This window comes from Bidens hawaiensis, unplaced genomic scaffold, assembly GCF_021521415.1.
Source record: "Bidens hawaiensis isolate Kalapana, Puna unplaced genomic scaffold, B.hawaiensis_p1.1 tig00031836_1, whole genome shotgun sequence".
Classification (NCBI taxonomy): Eukaryota; Viridiplantae; Streptophyta; class Magnoliopsida; order Asterales; family Asteraceae; genus Bidens; species Bidens hawaiensis.
The window spans coordinates 207,724-215,237 of NW_027495391.1; positions in this window are offsets into that span (position 1 = coordinate 207,724).

Genomic DNA, 7,514 nt, shown 5'->3' on the forward strand with positions numbered 1-7,514 from the left:
AAGATAAGGGGGGGGGGGTAAGATTGGAGCTAATGTGGCAAAGTATGATCGTGTGCCAACCTCTAATACGGTTACAAGGCCTTTTGTGCCTGCTAGCCACAGACCCGAACCCAAACCCAAACCCCACATTGAAAAAAGTTTGGAAAGGATGAAACAAGTTTCTCTACAGCTTAATGAGGCATCATTCTCCTCCAAATGGAAAGGAAAGTCATTGGTGGGAACTTTTATTAACATTTCAAACCTGTTAGCAATTAAGCAAAATCTTTTTTTGGCGGGTTTTGAGAAAGAAATCGGGGTGAGGTACATTGGTGGATTGAGAGTGCTCCTAACATTCTCTGGTGGGTCGACAAAGGCTGATGAGTTCCTCGTGAATCAGAAAGGAATGTGGTCTGCTTGGTTCTCGATACTTTGTCTTTGTTCAGGTGATTCATTGCCCTTTGATAGAGTCGCATGGGTAAACATACGTGGCGTCCCTCCTCATTTGTGGGATGAGAGGGTTTTTAATAAAATAGGCGAAGAATTCGGTTTGGTAATTCATGCCTCAGAAGCGTCCTCTATGGACACTAATTTGGAATTTGATAGGATTGTTGTTTTGGTTAACTCCTTAAGATAGTTGAGGAATATTTTGAGTTGTGTTGGAATGGTCAGTTAGTTAAGGTTTGGGTGCAAGAAGATTAAAATCATTGTTGTTGTTCTACGTGGGGAAGCCAAAAAGAATATAAGCAGCAGAACCTAAAAACAATTTTTATTATTGTTTTCGTTGGGGTGTGAGGTCATGAGAGAAAGAAAGAAAGGTCAATCAAGATAAAGAAATCAACCACCACTCATTATTCTTGGTTTGAACATATTATTTTTATTATGAATTCCATTATTAAACTTTTATATTTTATTGTTTTAAACATGATTATTGGCTAAATACTTTTAGTTATCTAGGCTTGTGATGACGTTTTATTGATTATTTTGGACTAGTCGGTTTTCGGTTTTGATTATGGGATTTTGATTAATTAAAAGTTTTGATTAGTTTTATTGGATGTGTCTCATGCGTATTTACTTTTGATTTGCGTCTGAATGGATGTTTCATATGTTACTTGATTGATTGTCTTTCGATTACAGGTTGCATGTTAGGATTGTTTACTGTGTGTTTGCAATTTTTTTATGGTTTATTGAGCTCATTTACCATAGAAACTGATTTTTGGCATATTATTAAATGTTTATATTCTTACTAGCTTAAATATCCGACGGGTGATAAGTTGTCGGGTTTGTCTGCATTGTTAGGGTTATAGGTTAAATTGTCTGACAGGAGGTTTGCCTATTTTTGCCTTAATTTCATTGTTTACCCGTGTTCTTTAGACTTTTCAAAAACCACCCCGTGTACTTAGGTGCATTGAGATAGTGAAACCGACGGGTTAGCTGTTTTCTAGGGTAATTAATCGTAATTGGTGAACTAATAAGCCGGTGTTTTTACATGATCTCTAAGATTTCTTTTTTTGGTGACACCTTGAGAGTGATTAAGAATCCATTAAGTTTCCTAGAGCTTCATACATTTAGATTCCCGGTTCCCATAACATTTTCCCGTAATCGATAAAAGCCCGAGTCATCACAATTCGGATTCCTTGCCTAGGTAACTCTTGCTCTCATTTGAATTTACTAAATTCTTATTCGGTAATTTAATTTTCTAGTTTACATTAATTTAATTAAGTAATTAGTTTAATTAATTATTAGTTTTTATAATAAAATAAATAAAAATCTAAAAATATTATTTTCTTAATTATTCCTTTAAATTAGCTTTTAGAACTAGTCTCGTTAATTAAATAGTGTCTCTAGAGTTCGATATTCCCGGTCTTCCCATAGCTATTCTACACCCAATAGGTTCACTTGCCTATTGCTAGTGGTTTGGTTTAGGCTATTCTAGGTTTTTATTACTCGTTGTGCTTGGTCATTATTTGCTAAAATTTTATATACCACTTTGCGCACATCAAGTTTTTGGCGCCGTTGCCGGGGACACTTGGTAATAGCGAAGTAGTTTCTATTTGCTTTTTGTTTGTTTTTAGTTTTAGTTAATTAATTAGTTTTATTTTATTATTATATAATTGCTCTTGATTGCTATATGTGCCTTGATTGTAACGTGTGTGCTTTAGGGATAAGTTTGGGTCCTCATTATTTTACTTGTTTTTCAGCGTATGCGACGTACACGATCACTAGGACCACTAGAGTTCACTGCTTCTGACGAACCCGAGAGAGATTTTCGTGAACGCCGTAAGGAGTTTCGAGAGATTGCACGTGCTCTACGCGAAATCAAGGTACACGTTTCTGATTCCACTTTAGATATGGGTGACGCTAACCCCCCTAGGCGTACGGTTTACTCGAGAGAGAATGGGGGAGTTATGGGGAGACGATCTGCTATCTCACGTCCGGCGATGCCTGATGCTAATAACTGGCAGATTTCGACCAATGTCATGAATTCCATCACTAATTCTGCCCCATTTCACGAACTTGAAGACGAGGACGCACCTGGCCATCTGAACAAATTCACTCGTATTTGCGACACTTTTAATATTACCAACGTCACTCGTGCTACTTCTACCTTCATCTTTTTCCTTTTTCTCTAGAGGGTCGTGCTTCATCGTGGTTGGAAAACCTCCCCCCTGAGTCCATCACTACCTTGGATAATCTTCAAGCTGAATTCCTTAAGAAGTACTTTCCGCCATCTAAAGCCTCACGACTTCATGATCAGATCTGTTCTTTTCGCATGGACATGACGAGCCATACCCTTTGGCTTAGGAAAGGTTCTATAATCTGCTTAGTAGATGCCACCAGCATGGTCTACTCGAATGGGCTGTAGTTGAGAAATTTTATAACGGGCTGACCTTTGAGATGCAAAAGAGATTCAATACGCCAGTAGGAGGAAACATGCTAGAGAAGCTGGATATAGATGAGTGTGAGTCGTTGTTTGAGAGTTTCGCCCTAGCTGAGCAGCAGGAGCCGTTCGCCCGAGGTACTTCTAAAACCACCACCTCTTCCGCTCGAGGCATTTATCAAGTCTCGAACGATACTAGCATCGCGGCTGCCTTAGAGGCAATGCAGAAGGATATCCGAGAGTTGAAGAAGATCGCTTAGAAATGCGAAATCTGTCGTGTAGGGCACGATACAGTTGATTTTCCGGTCGATCAACAAGAGAAGGTGGACTACTTGGGTAATCAGAATGGAGAAATAACTCCAACTATGGTTGGAGGTCGGGAGGTAATGCTCAGGGTTTTCAGCAGAGGCAGGAGCAGGTTCAGGTTAGTAACCCTGAGGCACTAGGGAGTTCGAGTGCGGGGAAGAGTAGCGGTATGGATCCGGATCTTAAGGAACTTCTAACTAAGCAATCTACCATGCTTTCTCACCTTATTGACAGAGATGATAACACACATCAGAGATTGGTTGAGCACGTCACCCTATTGAAGAACCAACAGTCGTCATTTTTGGAGATGTCTCGAAAGGTGGATGAGATGATGAAGCAGATGATACCTAATAAACAGGTCGGAGCGTTTCAGGGCAGCACATAGCCTAACCCGAATGCACAGTTGAAGGCAATGACCATCCGTAGTGGCAGAGGAGGTGATCGAGAGCAGTCGCCGGCAGATGAGGAGGAGCCGATGGACGAGGAGATAGAGATGGAGACTCCTGTGAGGACGCACGAGAGGCGAGCCCCAGCAAGTACCGTGTCAAATAGTGAGTCTCCCGCGAAGAAAGTTGTTGAGAAGAAGATTGAAGATAAGAAGAGTCCCGAAGTTGATCTTACTCGAGTTCCGTAACCTGCTTGTCTTCTGTGGTAGAAGTGCACGGGAATATGGACATTTCTTAGACATGTTAAAACAGCTAAAAATCAATCTTCCGTTTGTCGAGGCACTCCAGCATATGCCTAAATATGTCAAATTCTGAAAAGATCTTCTTTCGAATAAGAAGAAGCAGGAGGGGCTTTCGACAGTAAGTTTAAATGAAGGATGCTCTGCGGTAGTCCAGAACAAGCTGCTGGAGAAATTAGCAGACCTGGGACACTTCACGATCCCGTGTTTGTTTAGCAGCTCGACTGAGAGCTACGCGTTGGCCGATTTATGTAAGGCCCCGTTACCGGTAGCCCTACTTTGGTGTTGGATTTACTCATAAACGCAGTTCTAAAATCAGAGTTAATTAAAAACTTTCGCGGAAACTAAAATAGTCAATCATTCGTTACAATCATCCATAATTTGTCTTTTTAAAACATAACATAAAACATAGTGATAAAACATCATAACAAAATCCTCAGATGCCAGCTTCATCCAACCATGCCACGTGTCCCCCTCAAGCTATCTGCCTCATTCTACTCACCTGCGTGCATACTAAAAGTCAGCTACGCTGAGTGAGTTCTAGTTAATACAATCAACATACAATACATTCTTATATTACATACTTGTCCTTCTTTACTTTCTTTCATACATACGTAAGTATATACTCTCATTCTTACTTTCATACTTTCTTTCTTTCTTTCATACCTCATACTTTATCTTTCGTTACATACATACTTTACATTTTAAAGAGCCTTTCTCCCTATAACCTCATAGATATTATTAGGGTATGCCACCCTTAAAGAGCCTCTCGCCCTATAACCTCACATATATTATTTGGGTCTGCCACCCTCCTTCACAGATATTATTAGGGTCTGCCACCCTCCTTCACATATATTATTAGGGTCTGCCACCCTCCTTCACAGATATTATTAGGGTCTGCCACCCTTACCGTCAATTCCTTCATATCATACCTTCCTTCTTGTTTATATATAATTTACACACTTTCTCTTTTCCTTCGTACATATTCATATATTGTACATATATCTATCATACACATTCATCTATCATAAACATACCACCCTTGTTAGCATGTGCAATATCCGAAGATCGTTTACATACCGACAAGCTTTCATTCTTATTTAAGATATACATACATAAAATATAAACCATATAAGGCATACACTTACCAGTTAAGGTAAGTGTATTAACTATCACATAGAGTATGCACACAGCCCCGAAAACATAACAAGGAATGGGGCTAAAAACTCACCTGGATCCTGTTGCGCTCGCCGTTAATCATAATCCCCTTCTTTAGTTGAGCACGGCTAACTGTTAAATATAATTTTCTTGTTAATTAACCGTTTACTTGCTTTAGTTGGTATTATTGTTAACCATTGCATTTTCTAAATTGGTCTTGCTTAGTTTTAGGTGGGTTGTGGGCTTTGATCGGCCCAACTGTCCCTTAGAGCACTTAGGCCCAACTTGGGTCAGGCCCAAATAGGAACTGGCCGAGAACTCCTTGGCAGAGAACCCTGATGGCCGAAAACCTGTTTTGGCCGAGAACTCTTTGGCGGAGAACTCGTTGTTGACCGAGAACCTCTTGGTGATCGAGAACCCAGGTCACCGAGAACTCTCGTTGACCGAGAACTTGTTTTGGCCGAAATCACGGGCTGGCCGAGAACCCTCAAATCTGGCCGAGACCCCAGTTCAGCTCATATTTCTACCTTTACGTTTCTGCCTTGCACAGTAACTATTCTATGGCACAAATCATGAACATTTAACCCCCTTTTTAACATCATTCATAACCGTTTTACACCCATTTCTATCATGGTTCAAGATCTAACCCGTTTTAGGCATAAAGCTTGGACCTTTATACTTTTAAAACGTTCTAGGCTAGATCTAGGGTTCATCTATGAGCCGTATATAACCATATGTCCATTAAGTCCGTTTTAATCATCAAGTTTGCTACTTTATGAACTAACTAGACCGATCTACTCTAGGTTTGAGTTTCATGATTATTCGTTCATAAAAACATAACCATTAAGGTCAAGAACGTACCTTTATGAAGTTTCTAAAGTCACGGCTAGCTTGGTTATGAGCTTGGATCTTGTAACTAGCTTGATATGCGATCTAGGACTTGTTAGCTTGCTTGTACGATCGGAGATTCACTATTACAAATCTTGGTTTTGAGGTTCGGATGGTGGTCAGCGGCTAAGGGAGGGGTATTAGGCTTAAGTGTGTGTTTTTAAGGTGTAGAGAGAATAAGATGGATAATATGGATGGAAATGGAAAAATTTAGGGTTTAAGGGGTATTTATACTCCCTTAAGCCCATGGACCTAAGGCCCATCTTTCCTTTTTAGTCCATGATTAATTCTCTCTAATTGGCCTACTTCTCTTTCCCTTTTTTCGTATTTTGTTTATTAATCCAAGTAAACTTTTCCATTAAGAATAATATAAAATATTATTATTTGAAAATTCAGGATGTTACAATTTAGGTGCTAGCATAAATCTGATGCCATATTCTCTCTATAAAAAGTTAGACCTTGGCGAGCCGGTCCCGACGCGCATGAGTTTATCCTTGGCCGAACGTTTGGTCAAATATCCGCGGGGAATCTTGGAAAAGTACTCTTTAAAGTCGATAAATTCGTTTTCCCCGTGGATTTTGTTATTCTTGACATTGAGGCTGACGATCAGGTCCCACTCATTTTGGGACGACCCTTCCTGCGTACTGCTAAAGCGCTTATTGACGTCTTCGAAGGCAAAATTATACTTCGTGTAGGGGAGGAGAACGTCACCTTCGATGTCGTCAAATCGATGAGGAACTCCAGTAGTCAGGACGATTCTGTTTACTTTCTTGACATGTTCATATCTCAGTTCGAGCGCTGTCTTGACTACATATCTGGAGCAGATTTTCTCAATCAGGAGGAAGAGGTTGATGTTCCCCAGAGCACGACCCGAGCATTCTTGCTAGCTCACCTCCTGAATACCCCGAGGTGTTCACGATTGCCGATAGCACCGAGGGACCGAAGAAGAGACCATCAATTGAGGCACCACCGTCCCTCGAGCTTAAAGAGCTACCTCCTCATTTAGAGTATGCTTTCTTGGACGGTGAGGCCGATTTACTCGTTATCATTTCTTCTCATTTGACGGATGATGAGAAGTTGAGGTTGGTTGATGTGCTCAAGGCACATAAATAGGCTATTGCGTGGAAACTCATGGACATTCAGGGCATCAGCCCGAACTTTTGCACGCACAGGATACTCATGGAGGATGAATACAAGCCAACCTCAAAGGAGGCTCAACCCTAACATGTCAGAGGTGGTCAAAAAGGAGGTTATCAAACTCCTAGACGCAGGCCTGATCTATCCCATTTCCAATTCTTCATGGGTGAGTCCCGTCCAGGTCATCCCTAAGAAGGGAGGGATGACAGTTGTCACTAACGAACGTAGTGACAACTGGAGGCTTAATGACGCTACTAGGAAAGACCACTTTCCTCTTCCGTTCATAGATCAGATGTTGGAGTGTTTATCGGGACAACAGTTTTACTGTTTTCTTGATGGATTTTCAGGTTATTTACAGATCTCGGTCGCACATGAGGATCAGGAAAAGGCCACTTTTACATGCCCATACGGTACCTTCGCGTACAAATATATGCCTTTCGGGTTATGTAATGCTCCGGCTACTTTCCAGCGTTGCATGGTAGC